The sequence below is a fragment of the Papio anubis genome, chromosome 3, assembly GCF_008728515.1.
Source record: "Papio anubis isolate 15944 chromosome 3, Panubis1.0, whole genome shotgun sequence".
NCBI classification, from domain to species: domain Eukaryota; kingdom Metazoa; phylum Chordata; class Mammalia; order Primates; family Cercopithecidae; genus Papio; species Papio anubis.
In genome coordinates this window covers 134,120,968-134,141,163 of record NC_044978.1, presented here as the reverse complement: position 1 = coordinate 134,141,163, position 20,196 = coordinate 134,120,968, and the positions used below count along the sequence as shown (strand labels likewise).

General features: G+C 38.4%; 1 protein-coding gene across 6 annotated transcripts in view; it reads right to left on the bottom strand.

The window, feature by feature from the left end:
* CCSER1 (coiled-coil serine rich protein 1) overlaps positions 1-12,600 on the bottom strand; it is a 1,426,296-nt gene extending 1,413,696 nt beyond the window's left edge. For 2 of the 6 annotated variants that reach the window (XR_001902664.3, XM_009207187.4), the window contains exon 1: positions 12,137-12,595. The gene's annotated coding sequence lies outside the window, so the exon portion shown is untranslated. Of the gene's footprint in view, positions 1-12,136 lie in introns of all 6 variants that reach the window. The other 4 variants (XM_017958868.3, XM_017958867.3, XM_017958858.3 and 1 more) reach the window with 3 other exon arrangements.
* Between the last annotated feature and the right edge of the window lie 7,596 nt (positions 12,601-20,196).

Sequence of the window (20,196 nt, the reverse complement as noted above, 5' to 3'; positions counted from 1 at the left end):
CACTTGGAATACAGGGAATTTCTGACCAAAATAGAAACCATGGAACCTAAACTGTCCGGAAAATATCCCTATAAGGGAAAATATATATGTGTGTGTGTATGTGTGTGTGTGTGTGTGTGTGTGTGTGTGTGTGTAGAGAGAGAGAGAGAGAGAGAGAAAGAGAGAGACATAGTTTACCAACATCATGCAAAACTGACCAGCAGATCAATACCACACTAGTGACAGGATATCTTTCATGTAAATAAGAGTTTTTCTGTGACGACTTAGTCCCTTTTTGCCACATTGGAAACTTAGGGCAATGATGTGAGAAGGCAGGGTGGAGATCTGGAAACAAGCACACTCACTCTGTGGAGCAAGCTGGGATGTCACTAATGTGGCTACTAGAAGAAACAGACAAACAAAACAAAAAGTCTCCCAACTTCTGTTCTCAACAAGGACCATCGATTATATGGGCACAGGAAACATACTGGGTTTCATTAACTGATACATGCATAGGGCCTAGTAACATTTGTTTACTGAATGAAAGAATTCTGGCAGCCTCACATGATCTCAGATTTGTCAACATTTCAAAATGTGAATCTGGGCTGTATAAAGTGGAAGAAAATACCATATTCCAAAGGCCTTAGAAAATGAACATGGAGTAGGTGTTCAGGATTTTGATTTGAGGAAGTGACAAAACCGACTCTCCTTTGACCTCCATTCTCCAAATTAGTCTGTGCCACTGCTTCTTGCTTCCCCAGACCTCACTAACCCCTAATGCATGTAGTTTAGGTGCCACTGTTCCTCCAGTCCTTTCATTTACTTTAAGACTTTTAGCCAGTGTCAGCTATTCAGCTCCAAATTTTCAGTCTATGAAACAGCCAGGGAGCGCAGTGTTCAAAGTGAGCCTAGGGTAGGATTCAGAACAGTGGTTAGCGCTGGAGGTAATTCACATAATGCAGACAAAATTCATGTCACTCTCAACTGGGCATAGTGGGGCGCACCTGTAGTCCCAGCTACTCATGAGGTATAAGTGAGAGGATCACTTGAGCCCAGGAGTTTGAGGCTGTATTGAGATATGACTGTGCCACTGTACTCTGGCCTACGTGACAGAGCAAGACTTTGTCTCCAAAAAAAAATTTAAAAAAGAAATCCACATCACTCTTAAGCAGTAGTGCATTTATTCATCCATTTCTCACTTGCATATTGAGTATCTTCACATCTCTAGTTTAGATCAGCTGGTGGGGAAAGAGAAAAAAATTTTTTAAAAAACACCCTGCCCTCATAGAGCTCACCATCTACTGAGCATGAAGCACAAACAAGCAGTGAATTATGATACTTTAAATGGAGATTTGATACTAATATACACAGGATATTACTGGAAACCAGAATATGCTTCTTATGTGGAATTGAGATGGGCTTCCATGAATTTACTTTTGAAAGGAACTTTGAAGGGCCCACTAGAATAAGCCAAATGATGGAAAGTTAGTAATTGCAGTTAAATAATGTAGCATCTGCAACAGCAGACTCTACGATTAACATAAACAAAAACAGCATATTTTGCATTTTTGCAAGAGAAGTCAGCAAGATCTAGTACCCTGGATAGCTCCTCTGCGTCAAAGGTGACTGCAGATTGATGTCTAGCAGATTGGAATTGAGATTAGACAATCTCCAGAACTTCAAATTTACTAATCTGTTTTATATTCAAATTATAATTCCTTAGCTTTTAAAACATCTCATCCATTTATTTCCTGAATCAGGCCTCTGAGGCTGGGTGCTTTCTATATCACCATCCAATGAACCTGACTCTCCTCAGAAATATCCTGAGAGGCAATACCTTCCTTCTCCTCACTGGATAGTTAGCACTCTGGGGTCTCTATCCCCTTTGTGTTTCAAGCCAGGCTAGAATTCATAATATATTGTCCCTCAAATCAATGTAAAACTTCCCATTTCAGTACCCTTCCTCCTATCAGAAACTGAATTATTGTTGATAATGAAGCTATCTCCCCAATTCCCCTATATTTACACTTTGAAGTACCCTGTAAAGGAATACCCCTCAAAGCCAATTTTAGTCATAATGTTTCTAAAAGTTTATATACCTGTGTACAAATTTGTAATGCTTCATTTAAGGGCCCAGTTTAGTAATCTGTACTTTAATTTTTAAGATTTACATTATGGGCATCACATTCTGACTTTTATGGAGCTCATTTATGAATGAATACTTTTAATATTCCTTGGTCGATTATACATGAATAAAATATTAATAGCTGAAAAAGCCAATAATTATTCTTGAGCTATCTGTGCACTAGGTAACATTCCTTTGAAAATCTAAGAATCTTATTGTACAAAATCAGTGGGGTTTTGTTATCTCTAAAATATATTGAAATTTTGTCTGAAATAAGTTATTCTTAATTTATATTTATAACAATGAATTTGGGTCTTGTTTAGAGCTAGTATTTTCCTCCTTTTCCTAACTTCCCATCTGATGTTTCTGGGATATATGCATGGTTTTCTCGCCTCAAGCTTTTCCTAAATGTCTTGAAGAATACTGCCTATTATAAAGAAGCACTCACAACATATTTTATATATTCAGACTTAATGTTTTGGTCCTTTCTATATCTATAAAATAAACGGAACTAAACAAGCATAAAAACAGTTCTCTAAAGGGATACTTGCCTAGAAAGTTAACCATTTATTTTTGCCATGCCTCTAATTCATGTTTGGTTTGCTTTTATTTGTAAACATGATGTAGGTTTGTGATACATTATTTGCTGCTATTGCAAAACACACACACACAATAAACATTCATTAACAGATTTATAAGATTTAACAATTTCCAAGAAAAGCTAATTTCAGTGAATAGGTACATAAATACAACTTAGTCTGAATTTGTTTAATAAGAATGGTATATCACTGATACCCCCATGAAGGCTGAATTAGAGTAGTACACTTAGCTGAGCAAATACTTCTTTTTTTACCTTTTTCTTTTTTAGAGACAGGGTCTTGCTGTTGCCCAAGATGAAATGCATGGTGTGATCATAGCTCACTGCAGCCTCGAACTCCTAGGCTCAAGCAATCCTCCCACCTCAGTCTCCCAAGTAGCTAGGACCTACAAAGAGTGCTCCACCACACCCAGCTAACAAACACTCCTTGAATACAGTAACAGTACTAAATTTCACTAATGAACTGGAGAAATTAAAGAAGAAACCTTATTGTGTGGAATAAATTTCATCAATTGTTCTACATTCTAAATACATAAGATACAAACAAGGTTATGAAGGAGAATGCAGAAGAGTCATATCATCATGAACTTAAGTGACTAGAAAAAGAGAAACAGGCAAACTCTAAAGAATTCATATGTACACTGTGCATATATTTGTACACATATATCATATTTGGACACCAAATAAGATATGGAATTACAAGTACTTCATTTATTATGGATTAAGCTGTACAGTAAACACCATAAGTTATTGGTAATTTACACTTTAAGATTATACCAATAAGAGGTGCATGATTTTTGAAACTGATGGACTTCAACTATGTAATAAACATTTATAAAATATTTGTTGTCAATGATGATACATGACTGTCTTTCTAGTGGGGCACAGCCAGGTAACCAAAGGTTACATTCCGCAAAATAAGGCAGTCTGGTGATGGTCCCAACCTGGTACTACACCTGCACTGTAGTTTAGAAAGCACTCCAGAGGCGCAGCTAGGCCAGGCGCGGTGGCTCATGCCTGCAATCCCACCACTTTGGGAGGCCGAAGCGGGCGGATCATGAGGTCAGGAGATTGAGACCATCCTGGCTAACACAGTGAAACCCCGTCTCTAATAAAAATACAAAAAAAAAAAAAATTAGCCGGGAGTGGTGGCAGGTGCCTGTAGTCCCAGCTACTCGGGAGGCTGAGGCAGGAGAACGGCTTGAACCTGGGAGGCGGAGCTTGCAGTGAGCCGAGATCACGCCACTGCACTCCAGCCTGGGCGACAGAGCGAGACTCCGTCTCAAAAAAAAAAAAAAAGCACTCCAGAGGCACAGCTGTAAATACTTATAAAAAGTCTAACCAGTCTAAGTATGCAGGAGCAAGGCAATATGCCATAAGTAGATGGCATCACGGAAATCTAAGAGTGAGTACTGAAATGAAGCATACTTCTAAGAACTAGCAATGTTTGGAGATCCAGGAATGTATTGTGTTTTCTGGTGTCTGCTGGCAGATAAAATGGCTCAGGAAATGAGGTTGTTTCAGAGGCAGGATCCCAGTCTTTTTTTAAAAAAAAAGGTGGGGGGCCTTGCTCAAATGCTAGGAGGAACAGTGAGAGATTGGGTAATTTATTAAGATACAGAGGAAAATATTAAGCAAGAAATCAGTTTCAGTTATATAAGTAAGCCTAATTACTAGAAATAGGCTGTAATGTTAGAGTTGAATATCAAAGGCTGCTTAATGTTAAGTCACAAAATGTTAGGCTAGAAATCAGTTAATTTTGTCATTATATAGAACGAATGCTTCTGAATCACGAGCATGGCTAAGGCTCAAGTTAGAGTTAATTCTTCCAGTAACAGAAATAGATTTTGACAAAAGCCACAAAATAAGCCATAAGTGAAAAATTAGTTTAAAAAACATTTTTTTACTCCTTGATATTATTCATCTAGTTTTAGTCATGGTTTTGACTGATTTAAACACATTATAAAATATATATAACTTTGTATAGTCTTGAAGAGAGCTTCAAAATAACCAAATTTAACTTTCTGTCCATTTAATTCTATGAAATCAGCCGAAATATATCCTTTGCTATGAACATGTGAACACTGATTAAATCCACAGTTAACTAGATGAACTGAAGAATAAAAGTTAAAAGAAACTAAATTAAATCTGATAGTAGCAGTGAACGTATTTCCTTTTCATGGGAGGAAAGCTAGATTCATAACTTGCGCATAAGCTCAACTTTTCTTAAGCAACATGCTCAAAGCTCTGCATGAATCTTTCCAGAAGATAAGCTGCATAACTTCAAATATGAAGTGGAGTATCTACTGTCTGAACTTTCTCTGCATGAAGGCACACATTCACAAAATTATACTTGGTTACATTTTAAATTTTCATTAAAGAGTTGAGTGATTCTGACTAAATAGAGTAAGAGAATTGTGGTTGAATGGCACTGAGAGTGCACAATATCCCTATTGAAAATAGCAATAAGAGGCCGGGCGCGGTGGCTCAAGCCTGTAATCCCAGCACTTTGGGAGGCCGAGACGGGCGGATCACAAGGTCAGGAGATCGAGACCATCCTGGCTAACCCGGTGAAACCCCGTCTCTACTAAAACATACAAAAAACTAGCCGGGCGAGGGTGGTGGCGGGCGCCTGTAGTCCCAGCTACTGGGAGGCTGAGGCAGGAATGGAACCCGGGAGGGCGGGAGGCTTGCAGTGAGCTGGAGATCCGCCGCCCGCACTCCAGCCTGCTTACAAGAGCTGACCCGCCTCCAAAAAAAAAAAAAAAAAAAAAAAAAAAGAAAAATAGCACAAGAATATGGGACTACCAGCCTTGCAGGTCCTCCATCTCCAAGTCCTCCTTCGGTCACTGTTCCAGTGACCCAAGAAGCAATGGCAGAATCATTCAGCATAAAAGCAAAACATAGGTAATAATACTGTATATTGCTGCTGGGCCCTTGGTTAAATTAGGAATAAAGAAGAGATATACTCCTTCAGACTTTCTCCGTTGTTTATGAGTTTCATATTTTTTGCATCATTATAATTTTCAAAATCAAAGTTTACTCTATACAGTTTAGCAGATCATAGAACAGAGACTCAGTTTCCCTCATCTCTAATATATGCATCAAACTAACTTTACAACGTTAAAATGACATGACATAACATTATAGTAAAATATCATGTAAGAAGGCGTCCAGCACACAATACAGTCATCATTGCTATTGTTGTTAATAATATTTCATAATTTGCAAAATAGGAAATACCTATGTTTGCAAAAATTCTAAGATTCCCCTTATTTTTAGTATTTCTTAAGGTTTATTTCTTTGGAAAAAATAAAACATTCTTAGAATTAGGGCACAGAAGCTTAGTTATTTATTCATATATTCTTTTAACCACTATTTATTGGGCATCTACTATGTGCTAGACATTGCTAACACTGATGAAGCAATACTAAACCAATCACACAAAACAAGTAAAATTTAAACTGCCAAAAGTACCACAAGGAAGAGGAACATAATGCAAAACTATATATAACAGGGCAACCGATGTAGAAAACAAGGCCAAGAAAGGTATCCTTAGGGAGGTGATGATTGAAATAGAGAGGCAAGGGTTCGGTGGAAAGGGAGAGAAATAGTGGTATAAAGGAGATACAGGATGTGAACACATTATCCTTAACCTTGAAAGATGTAGAGCTATGGTCTAAAATTTATTTCAGCAGTGAGAATTAGAATATTTCACATTTGTGACATTATTATTGTACAGCTAAAATAGCTGTAATCTTATCCAGAGAAAGATGCTTACTATATGCCAAAACCAAAAATATCACGAGAGTCAACAAAACTAAACAGAAATTGGTCAATTTCTGTTGTGCATACCATTTGCGTTATAGCTAACTACCAGTAAGGTCCAGCCTAGGGTCATTACTATCCAGTTAAATTTTCATGTATTCCCTCCCCCATCAACAGCAAATTCTTGCACAAGCAATGGGAACTCATTAAAAATTTGGTCAGAAAACATAGTTAAGGTGCAAATCTTTTGATGGACAATGTAATATTTTTCAAAACTGAATATCTGAACCTTAGTTTACTACCAGCTGACGGAAGTACTTATTTATAAAACAGAAGAAAGACACAGCCTTCAGTTTTTACTCTAAAATATTGTAGGTGAGTGGCTTTCAAATTCTAGAGTGTATAAGAATCACATAGAGAACCCCACCCTAGAACTTCTGAATCAATCAGTCTGTGGTGGGGCTACAGATATGGCATTTTAACAAATTTATAGTTGCTGCTATTGCTGCTTAGGGGATCACATTTTGAAAACCACTACTCTAGGTTAAGAATTGTCACTAGATAATAAAGTGTTTCTTTATAAAAGTCCTTTGGACTGTATTTAATATCAAAGCACATTTAAAAATTCAAAAATTTTAATCAAGTTTAAGTTTAATTAATATTTTAGAAGAGTTAATGCAGTGTAAATGATGCAAAACCAAAAGCTGTGCTTTAAGTTATTCTAGGTATAGGGCCAGGAATTTGGCAAATAACTTCATTAGTTAATGATCTAAGCAGAAATCTTTTAAAAATTTGTAGTATCAAACACCTCAGTAAACATTTCCAAGAAACATCTTTTTAAAAAATGTAGCCTGCATGGAAACAACTTAAAATACAATATGGTTGTTTAAAGTAGACTGATAACAATATCTTGATAATGTATTGCAGTTTAGAATAGCCAGCTTCACATTTTAATATTCAGTTTAAGCTTCATAGTAAAACATGTTTCTTTTGTTGTAGTGTTTTCTTCTCAATCTCCCCATCTTTTTTCACTGCTTCTCCCACCCCAGACTTCATGTTTTATTGTTAACTGACACTCCTGCACAGAGAAGATAATATTGCTGATAGAAGCGTATGTACTCACTATAAAGCAAACAGATTTTGTCGCTGTCCAATAGGGAAATCATGCAGAAGCTGTCAGTCATACAGTGGATGAAATTACATTATTGAAATGATACACCTGTGACATATAGTCCAAAACCAAACTCAAAAGGTACCAATTAACAGATAGGCTAGTCTGTACCCTAACTACATGGGGAATCATTTCATTCTTGCATGAATATAAAATTGGTGATTAAACAGGCTTTCAGTTTTGTAATAACTCTTTATCTATTCACTGTCAACAAAATACATATATGAAAATATATTATTTCAACTAATCTGAAAGTAATTCCATTTGGTTGTTTATTGAAAGTCATGTCTAATATTTGCGCAGTTTCCTTACTGTCACCACAACATACTTCTGGGGTGTCATACTGAATAGACAGACTCAAAGTCAATTCAGATGTTTCCCTTTTATTCGTGAAATGAACAAATGCATTTTAAACAGTTTGTCTAAAATCAACCTATATACACAAAGAAAAAAACAACTATGTTTAGAATAGAGAAAGGTCATAGTGTTATTGTTAATGCAATTTATTTATCAGAAGATAATTAAATTAGCCATAAAATTGTTGCTAAAATTCCAAAACGTTCACCACAAGCTCTGTATCATAGCTATATATTTATGGCAAATAATATAGGGATAGATTAACTATTATGTGGCTGCATACAATAATGTTAAATAAAATCTAATCTAATAGATTAGATAAATCTAAGAAGTTTAAAATAAAATATTATATAAAATATATTATTTAATAGACTACACATTTTATATGAAGAATAAAATGTTAACTATTCAAAAGATGCTATTGTTATTCTTTTACACATCATCACACTTCTTTACAACAAACCTAAAAAGATTTGCTTAAGGAAATACTGAAAACACCTCACCATAAAGAGGTTACACATATGCCACTTTTACTCAACACATTAGTGAGGTGGATATATTTAAATATTTAAAGTACATATTCTCTACAAGAATTCTATTGTACTATTGTAGTAATACAAGTACATATTTTCTATTAAAAGACAATATAAGCCAGGCACGGTAGCTCATGCCTGTTATCCCAGCACTTTGGGAGGCCGAGGAGGGTGGATCACCTGAGGTCAGGAGTTCGAGACCTGCCTGGCCAACATGGTGAAACCCCATCTCTACTAAAGTAAATACAAAAATTATCTGGGTGTGGTGGCACGCACCTGTAATCCCAGCTACTCAGGGAGCTGAGGGAGGAGAATCTCTTGAACCCGGGAGGCGGAGGTTGCAGTGAGCCGAGATTGCACCATTGCACTCCAGCCTGGGCGACAAGAGCGAAACTCCATCTCAAAAAACAAACAAAATATAAAGTTAAACATTTGTCTTCTTAAATGTGCAAATATTAACAATGAATTTCAAGAATAGAATGTGGGCAGGGCGCAGTGGCTCACAACTGTAATCCCAGCACTTTGGGAGGCCGAGGCAGGTGGATCACAAGGTCAGGAGTTCGAGACCAGCCTAGCCAACATGGCGAAACCCCATCTCTACTGAAAATTCAAAATTTAGCTGATCTGGGTGGCATGCGCCTGTAGTCCCAACTACTTGGGAGGCTGAAGCAGGAGAATCGCTTGAACCCAAGAGGCTGAGGTTGCAGTGAGCCGAGATAGCGCCACTGAACTCCAGCCTAGGTGACAGAGCGAAAATCTATCTCAGAAAAAAAAAAAAAAAAAAAAAAAAGGATAGAATGTGTAGAAGGATGTACATCCAAAACAGACTCAACCTGCACTCTGCAAAATATCCAGCAATATCTTAATTTATGTCAAAACAAACTTATCTTCCCTTATGTGTTCTTTTCTATTATTCCAGGAGACTTGCATCTTGTACCTTATATTTTTCTTATCCACAATGTACTAATCCTACTTATCCTTTAAGATCAAGACCAAGCAAGTCTTACCTACCCCCAAAGCATTCTCAAACAAAATCCAGTATGAAATGTTATTGCCATGCTCTGAACTCCTGTGATACTCATTAGACATGTAATCTCTTATTGTTATGGGTTGTTAACTCTACACTCAAGCATGAGCATCAGATTCCTCCCACATGGCAAGTAAGTTCCTGAAGGACAGGGAACAAGGAATCTCTCATTCCTTCCCAGTGCCTAGACACTAGTGCCTTGCACACGTTAGGCCCTTTATTACGAGCATTATGATGAGTAATAAAACGCAATAAAGGTTTGAATAACTATTATTGTAAAAATATAACAAATTTTTCATTTTCTACTTTGTTTTATCTAAATTAACATTCTGTGGTATAAATAACGCATCTTTAAAATCATAAGCAGTTGTTGATTCTCTTGACTGTCAAAAACAAAATACTCATAAATCGGACTTTTAATGATTGCAGTAATACAGTTCATCAATTACATTTTTAAATTTCCTATTATATCTATGTTCCCATAGTTTGGGATAGTTGAGATAATAACCCTCAGAGTGGGGTTCTCCATCTGAGTTCTAACCTAATATTTAAAGTTGCACATGCTTCTGTGTTGAAAATGTATTTCAAAGTAATATAAATCTAACAAAATCAAAATATCAAATCCTTAACTCTACTTTTTTTTTTCAAAGAACAGGAGTGTTAAGGAAATCAATAAAACAATACAAACAACGGTTGGTTTGTTTTAATCAAAATAATGAATTAATTTAAATGAAGACAAATCACTCTGACAATAGGTTGACCAACTTCTCTTTTTTCTCTGTGAAACTATTGAAAGGGTGGTTACAACATGGAACTTCAATATTTGGAAAACATTGTGTTGACAGGCTTTTAGAGACATCTCAGTTTGCAATATTAAGGACACTGTCCTATTACTAAACCCACTCACAGTTCTATGAAAGTACAGGTGGCTACTTTTAAGAGAAAACATTCATTTTATAAGCATCATGACAGGCACTGTCCCAAGTCATCTCTAAGTTTCAAGTTACCTATCTGGAACATGAACCTGTTATAATGTTATAAAGCAAACAGAAAGAGAAACCAAAACAAATTATGCTATAGCCTAGCTTAACAGTATTTTAGGTCTTCCCTTAATAACCAGTTTTGAAGGAACCAGTGATAACTGACCCCCACCTAGGTGTCCTCTTCTCCGTTCTCCCTAAGGCTTTTAATAAAACCAGCTTTACGTTAAACGTGTACACATTATTTTTAATAGTCCTTGAGGGGCAGAGAAGGGAGGATGTGTGTTACATTTCAATAGGAAGGTATTCAACTGTAAAGATTTCAGAAATGAAAACTGTTGAAACCAAGTAGGTATTTTCTGACTTGTAAGTCCGACTGACTGCCTGAAAAGGTAAGAGGGGTGGAGAAGAGGACATAAAAACATTAAAGGGCAAATAATCTGTAACTTCTAAGAAGTATTTTTTTTCTACCTGTAAAAATATGAGTGATTTTTTTTTTTTTTACTTCATTTCATATTCCAGGTCCCACGAGAGGAAGGGAAGGCATAATTGCTTCTAATTCTGAGGCAGAGAAAGGAGAGAGCGAGAAAGAAAGCAGTTCAGGATATACTAAAGGAAACCCCAAGAAATTTCACAACTCTTTGCCATAAATAGCCTTTCTTCTCACCCTGGATACCTCCTCCTTTACATCAGCAAGGCTCAGCCTCCACGCACGCAGAAGCACCATTCACAAATCCCTCCGTCACCCTTACCCCTTGCTGGCACCGTGTGTACGAGTCCCTGGGACACAAGCCAAAAGTCGAAGGGGCAGGGGGCCACATGCGGTTTCAGCTTACGGCTTTCTGCTCAGGTGAACCAACCCATTGGTTAGTCCGGAGCGCGAACACACACACACACATACACACACACGCACGCACACACACAACCTGGGGCCCTTGACACGCCACCACAAAGCAGTTGGTTCAATCTAAGTCGCTGCTGTTACTGCTGCCTCTGGGCAGGGTCTTGCTTCCAATCCAGGAAACCGGCGCCAGAGGACAAGCAGGCGGAGGCAAGAGGCCGTCCCGGCCCGGCACTGCGGTTCCTCTGGGAGCCCCGGGCTCCCCGCCCCCTCCTCCCCTTCCCCCTCTTCGCCGCCGTCCCCACCTCAGCACCCGCAGCCCAGGGCGCCAGCGCTGACCGGTCGCCTCTACCTGCCGGACGCGAGTGGCGAGGGAGGGGAGCGACCCGAAGCCTGCGCCAACTCTTGCCTCCTTGGCCAGCGCTCCGCATCGTCCTGGAGCGGCCGCCCGGCCGCAGGCAGCAAACCACGCAGGAGCGCGGAGGAAATGGCCACGCAGTGCACCGGGAGCCGCCGGCCGGTGGGGAGCGAGCCCGCCCGCCTCCTTCCCACCCCGCCCGCAAGGCCAGGTCTCTGCGCCGAGCAGGCCGGCCCGCGGCCGGCGCTCTGGGCCTGGGCGCGCGCTGCTCCCAGACGGCCCCTACACGGCGCGGTCACCTGCCGAGCGGTCATCCCCGCGTCCGCCTGCGGCCGGCCCCACACAGCGGCTACGCGACGCGCGACCCGCTGAGCGCTGAGGCACCAGGGGCGTTACTACCTTGAGGGCTCCGTGCGCTTGTTAAGGCTCCTCCCGGGCACTCAGGGATTTATGTCTTCGGGGCACGGGGGTGTCCTTCCTGGTCCCCCTCCTCTGTCCTCCCTCCCCTTCTCGGCTGTTGGGCTCCTTCTCTCCACTCCCAGTTGCACAGAGTCGAGCTGCGTTATTTAATAATCCTCCTGCTCCTCCAGCCTGCGCCAGCAGAGCTGCTCTGCCCGAGCCACCGCTTCCCAGTCAGTCATGTTGAGAGAGAGAGAGAGAGAGAGCGAGAGAGAGAGAGAGAGAGAGAGAGAGAGAGAGAGGCGGATTGGCAGTAGGTCGGCGACTATTTGTGGTGAGGGAGAGAAGAGCAGAGCAAGAGGAGGGCAGGGGAGGGACGTGGGGAGGCGCTTCCAAGTGTGTGAGTGCGCGGAGTGTGACTGTGTGGGGTGCGAGAGAGCCACCTCCCCGGCAGGCCGCGCTCCCGGGCTGTGAGGAGGGCGGGCCCCAGCGCGGCCTTTATACAAGGGGGAGTGGGGTGGGCTGGGCGGGGCGGCTTGGAGGGCGGCGCCCGGCCCATTGCGTCCGCCGGCTTCCACGCACGCATCCTCTGGCATAGACGCGCGCACACCCACTGCTGGCCCGCTGCTGAGTTTTCATTTTAGGGGCAGCAATATCCCACCGCGCTGACCTGGCCTTTTCCCCCAGCCCATCCTCGTGCTTACGTGGAGTTCAAGTGCATGGGCAGGTCAAGACTAGAGAATAGGGAGAGTCTGAAGAGATGTGAAGTGACTGCGGGGATGCTGGAAATAAATGCACTGTATTTCTCCTCTCCAAGGTTCCGATATTATCTTCTTTCTCTTCCTACTCTAAGGGAAGGAATTACCAGATTCTTTCTCTGCTTTTCCTTCTCACCCACACAATTCACATCCTGACAAGTGTCTTCCTTCCTCAGTAACAAGAAAAGAAACCTGGCTTCTTTCCTTTAAGCAGGTCACACCTCCCAGAAACCATTTGCAGCAATCAGTTCTGTAAGATAATGGAAGCACTGCGACTGTGTCCGAGTGGAACTTGTGTTCCTACAAGGAAGGTCCTACACAATACAGGCATTACAAGAGAACCAGCTACCAATTTGACATCATTTGACTGATGGTCCCCTGGAGAACATTTGCCAGTTTAGAGATCGAAAAGACTTTTGATGCATGGTTCTGTTGCCTACATAATTTATTTTCCCTTGATCCTCTCTCCCCTTGCACTGCCTCATTTCCTTTCAGGTTTACACTGAGTCCTGAACTCTTTCCCATCCATCCCCTTCTTTATCTCCACTCCAGTATATTTATGCCTTTAGCAGGCAATACAGCAAATGTAGTGCATTTAATTCCGTGTGTGTGTGTGTGTGTATGTGTGTTTGCGCGCGCTCGCACTATTTTTTTTAACCCATTCTGGTAGAATGTAGGACCATTTCTAGGTAGAAAATACATCCCCTATATGAAGTTTGTACACCGACATCACCTCCCTTACCTCCTTCCCAGATTACAAGATGTTGTGGTCAGGTGCACTGAGGTATTGAGAAACAACTTCCAGAAATCAAGTGATCTACACTTTTTTCAAGGGGGGGTGTGTGTGTGTGCGCGCGCACACACACACACACTGTGTAATCTAACTGGCTATGATCTAACTTCTGAAATGTGGTTATATTGGGGATAAAAGCAAGATGTACTTTTTAAATGAATCTGAGTGGTCAATGTATATTATCGCATGGGGACAACTCTGCTTTTGGGAGACAACTGTAGGAAACATTTTTCATAAATTAGACAAAAGGAAGATAAGATTTAGGAGACTACGGAGGAGGCGGCAAGGTTGACAATTCAGTTGTCGTATCTTCTTCCATGGCTTGTGACCATTGTACATCTTCAGGGTTTTGTCTTATGCTGGCACCTTATATATTCTCTATATATTTTACCCTTTCACATTGATGTTCCTCTCTCCTAATTCTTCAATCTCTCATACAGAGTTTAGCAAACATTAAAAATGATTTAAGCATGTGATCAAGACCTAACGAAGAAGAGATATTAAGGAGTGTGATAAAAACAAAGTGATATTGGAAAGAACAGCAAAGTTGGGACAAGTGCGTGAATATATCAATAATATAAATATATAGGCATTAAAGCTTCTTTGATTAAGTACTGGAAAAATGAATGGACTAACAAAGCATATTGGGATTGATAGTGTGCCATATGGGACAGCTATTGTTATTTCCCCAATTTTACAGACCAGGAAAGTTAAATTTTGAAAGTGTGTGTGGATAACCTAAGATGATACAAAGAGTAAGTAATACCACTGGAACTCAACCTGTCTTATTCTACTGTCCATATCACCTCCCATTCAGAAGGCCTGGCTTAGTTAAAAATCTCAGGAGTTTCCTTAGAAATTTCGTTTGTGAAATAAGCTGACCTACAATCCGTTGGCATTTTTCTTCTACCTCCCTCCTTCTTATTACAATGCAAGAGCAATTTATGAAATGTTAGTATTGTTTAGGGCTGGTCAATGATTTAAACAGTCTTAACATACTTGAACTCATAAATGGAAAAAGAAAACTTTCCTATGCAGTCTTTTCTGAAAGAAACCTGGTGTCATTGTAAAAGGTAATTTTGTAGAGGAGGTATTACTGAACGTTTGCATCTAGTGAATAAATACGTGGTTTGAGACCTGTAAACAGACATTTTAAAAGGTTATATCCTCCTAAAAGGATGATATTCAATCATATTCAGCAAGTTTGTGGTGTGTTCAGTGTCCTGGTTCTCTATTTAATTGTCATTAGTAACAATAGTTTGATTATGACTCTATATTGAATACTTCAAGATTATATATCAGACCAGATATTTCAAGGGCATTTTTGGTAACCACAACAGATTGTAATTTTTACACTCTCAGTTCCATTCATAATTACTGAGAACCATGAAAATCTGTCAATTGCCTTTATTCATTAAGGCATTACATGAAGCCGACATTTCTTGCTTAATTTTCTGACAATTTTTCTTTTCAAATAAAGGCTAGAATTTATATGCACTAGACCAGAAAGACATGTGAAACATATAACTTAAAACATACTCCTGAAAAGTTTATTCATTTTAATGATTTTGTATTTTTGTTGAAAAAAATCTGCACTAGAAACCCCATTTATAAATTATAATGAACCACATTTTAGAAGTTAAGTAAATGAATTATTCTCTTTTAAGATTGTTTAATGTTTCAAGTAGAATTCCCCACTTTGCAACACTTTCAATGATACAATTTTTGTTGTGATAGGAAAACAGAAAGTTAATGACTCTTTCCAATTTGTTCATTTTCATCTCATGTATGCTTGCTGCTGTTTGGTTCCCAAGTGCATTTAACTGGCAAGTTCAATGAAGATTTGGCATTGCACCATTTGATGAAAGCAGAAAAATTAGGTTGCCAATTACATATGTGCCCCTTATGTGCACTGAATTCCCACTGAAGTGATGAGCCAAATTAGAAATTCCTCAGTAGTAGTACCTAAAAAGTAAAATTAGAGCCCAGGGAAGGAAAGGGAGATTTTTTTTCCCCAACCCTATTACTAGTCTAAGACATTTTAGAAAGAGAATTAACTTTAATACATTTGTAAAGCAATGTTTGTAAATGGAGTGTCATTAAACATTTTTAAATTGCATCTCTTTTGTTCTTTCTGAGCTATGTTATGTTTCTTTGATTTACTTTACACTCTATCTTGATTAGCCAATCATTATGAAAAAATATATGAAGACCATTTCCCCCAGTTGTTTTAGCCTAATGGAATAAAAAAATTCCAGAAAATATTACGCATATTGTATTAGCGTTCTGGATTTCTTTCATATTACTAAGAGGTAAATTATCCTTCTGTGATGACTTTTGTAACATGAAAGTGGCATTATTAGTATCTTAGAGCAACAGGACTAGTTAATTGACATCAAGGCTAAAACTGGCAAGACAAGGACTGATGAGAAAATGTGAGATAGGAGATGTGCAGATTGACTCAGCTGCAGTTCTAGGTCCAGAGAGCACAGAAAAACTCAATCTTAATGTAGAAAACTCTTAACTGGGCAACTTTCCAGGTAGACAAGGCAGAGTAAACAAGACTTTAAATAGAATTATTCTTCAGATATCTGATAGTGGTGACTATACTTGGTAAATTGTCTTTTTGCTGTGAAAATTCTGCCCAGTGGCAGGACAGCAAGATCTATTCATGTGGAAATCAAGGCAGAAGCTAAACTCAGGTGACTGGGTCAAAACAGTGACTGCATGAACTTTGATCAGGAAACTCCACAAGACACCTCGGATTCATGCTGTAGGACAAACTTGGGAGCAAGACTATAAAGGTGAATGTAAGCCACTGTCCTTGTATCTTGGCTACCATGTCCCACATTTACCAAATGATGTAATTCTAAGCCCATTTTGTGGGCTAAGAGGATGGATAATAGAGGACATGGAGAGGCATCTCTTACCCAGCAACTGAACTAATCCTGAATTTCCAGGAAGACTACACAGTTTAGGGAGCTGAACAAATTTCGAATAGTGTATAGATTTGTCAAAATAAAAATGATTTCCATTTAACATAACGTCATTAGCCCAGAATTTCACAATATAAGAGAGGCTTTATATAAATGACAAAAACTAGGAAATACATTTTTCACATTTAAGTAGTGAAATGTGGTGAAAGGAGGCAAGAGCTAACAACATTAATGTTCTCTGAATTTAAGCCTGTCTGTTTATTAAGGGAGGAAAACTGTGTTAAAATAATATTTATTGACATAAAACAGAAAATTTTATAAACAGATTCACCATTAGAAACTTTTATATAATTTTCACATCTTTGTTTCTCTTTTTTTTTTTAATTAATCAATTAGTTTTTTTGAAACAGAGTCCCACCATGTTGCCCAGGCTGGTCTTGAACTCCTGGGCTCAAGGGATCCTCCACCCTCAGCCTCCCAAAGTGCTGAGATTACAGGCATGAGCCACTTTTCTATTTCCAAATGTGACTAATGACATCTTTGGGAATATAACATCAGGATTTCATACTTTCACATGGAATACTTTTTTTAGGTTTAAATACAGTAGTTCTCTCTTATCCTTGGGGGATATATTCAAAGACCCTCAGTGAATGCCTGAAACCATAGACAATATCACGCACACACACACACACGCACACATATAAGGAATAAAAACATTTATATATACACATACATACACACACACATATATATATTTCTGTGTGTGTGTGTGTGTGTGTGTGTGTTTCTGCTCTGATAACCAAGAGGGCTACTAAATGACTAACAAGCAGGTAGTATGTACAGCTGGATATGCTGGACAAAGGGATGACTCACGTCCCAGCATATGGAGTGGGAAGGAGTGAGATTTTATCGCATTACTCAAAATGGCACACAATTTAAAACTTATGAATTGTTTATTTTTGGAATTTTCCATTCAGTATTTTTGGACTGCAACATTCCTCAGGTAGCTGAAACAGCAGAAAGTAAAACCGTGGATAAGTGGGGACTGTTGTACTATTTTTTCTGATTGTAATATTTTAAAAAGTTAACCCAATTAATTGATTAATTTCTTGATGGCTATGGGTTATATAATCAAAGTGAATTTTTTTAATTGGGCTTTTGAGTTTTTCTATTATGATAGTCCCTAGGCATCTATGTGGTTGTAGGCATTTCATTAAAACGAATAGGACTAGACACATTTTAAAATAAAACATCATTTAAATCATACCTAAAAATCGCATATTGATAAAATCTGAAACTAAAACTAAATCTGGATATACAAATGTAAATAGATATAACCATAGAAGACATGAAACAAACTGTAATAGTATTTTGGTACTACTTATATATATAATAAAAGTAAACAATGCTAATAAAATAATCTAAACCATATTAAACCAGTACTACAGCAGGTTGGAAACTGGTCTTACCATCTGTCACTTTCTATACTGGCAGTTTCACAAATGAGATCTCTCTTTAACAAAACATCACAGCAGGAGATACAGACATGTGAATTGTAATTAAAATGTGAAAAATGCATTTCCTAGTTTTTGTCATTTATATAAAGCTTCTCTTATAATTGTGAAATTCTGGGCTTATGACATTATATAAAATGGAAGTCATTTTTATTTTGACAAATCTATACACTATTCTACCAAAATTTTAACTTTAGAAATGAATGCATATGCTTTCATGAATTGAAGTGTGGTTTCCTTATGTCTGGTTCACTTAGTAGTGAGATTCAATTATTTTTTAATCATCCAAGTATAGAAGATGAAGAGGAATAATTTGTATATATTTATGCAGTCTAGATCATCTAAGAACTAATGTTATTGCTTTTTATATTTATTTATCATGATATTCTGTAAATAAAAACAATATTGAATTTTATTCAATTTCTGGAAAAAAAAAAGCCAAAATCATACACTTAATTCTGTGATAGAAAAACTGCCTACATTTTATATCTGAGTGAATAATAGTTTTATAGTTTCTTAGCATTTACATATCAAGCAAACCAAAATACACAGTGTATGAAATGTGACTACTATTAATGTTATAAACATTTAAGTGTTCAAGAAAACAATAGTGGTGCATTTCAATTTTTTCACATTAACTAAGGTTAAAAATAGCACATTTATATTCAAATAGCTCCCAATTTTTATTCTCACTGCCTATTTTTAACATCTTGGGTGTTTTCTCAAAATTTAAGTTAATATTAAAGTTAGCAGGTGTTCTTAACATTTGTTATTCGGGGATTTAGTATTCAAACACATTCATATCCCTAACCTACACTGGGATGTAACAATGCTTTTTTTTTTTTTTTTTTTTTTTTTTTTCACTTTCAACTTTCCCTCAAATGTTAACACTTTAAAAACAATGACTATTGAGATAGGAGTGAGTCATTACATCACTATGTAATCTTATGTTTCAAATATGGCTATCACAAGTATTGCATCTCATACACTTCTTACAATGTAATGTTGAAGATGCTCTGAGTGGTCAGTTATGCTTCTCCCTCTTAAGCCTTAACAGACCTTTGTGATGGCCTTAACCAACAGAATATGATGAAAATTATGTTATGTAATTTCCTAGGCTAGGTCATAAAGCTGCCATTTATTTTCTCGTTGTTCTCTTGAGACTCTTCCTCTTGGAACTTAGCCACCTGCTGTAGGGAAGCCAAGCAGCCTGTGTAAAGGCCCATATGAAGAGAAAGTAAAGCCTCCAGCCATTATCATCCCACATACAATGAGCACCAATTTGCCAAACATGTAGGTGAGCCATCTTGGAAATAGATCCTTCAGCTCTCAATTCATGTACTCCAGGCAACCATGTGGAACAGAGGCAGGCTGCATTAGCTTTCTACTGCTGCATAACAAATTACCACAAACAAAGTGGCTGAAAATAAATGCCAGCTTGTTAGATCACAGTTCTGTAGTTGAAGTCTGGCAAGGTGCAGCTAGTTCTTTGCTCAGTATCACAGGCCTGAAATCAAGGTGTTATTTAGGCTGAGTTCTCATCTGGAGGCTCTGGGGCATAGATCTACTTCCAGGCTCATTCTTCAAAATTTAGTTCCTTTCAGTTGTAGGATTAGGTCTCTGTTTCTTGACACACGGCTCCCACTATTGTCAGCCAACAACAGCAGCTTCAAATCTTCATGTTCTAAATCTGTTAGTTCTTCTTCCACCAACCAGATTAAAACTCTCTGCCTGTAAAAGAGTCATATGATTAATTAATAGGCCCACCCTGATAATCTCCCTATCTTGAGGTCAACTGTGCCATATAACAGAACTATTCACTTAAGTAAAATGTATTATGCATTATGGTAACAGGTTCTAACTACATTGAAAAGGAGGGGATTATACAAGGGTGAGGGTTATTTGAATTCTGCCTATTACACAAGCTTTTCCCTAAGTCTTTAAATCCCACTAGGCTATAAGCCAGTGGTAGGCCCATGACTTATTTGCTTGTTATTATATACCCAGTGACTTGTAGAAGCAAAATAATGGGTGCTCAGGTGAAACAAGGAGTGGAGTA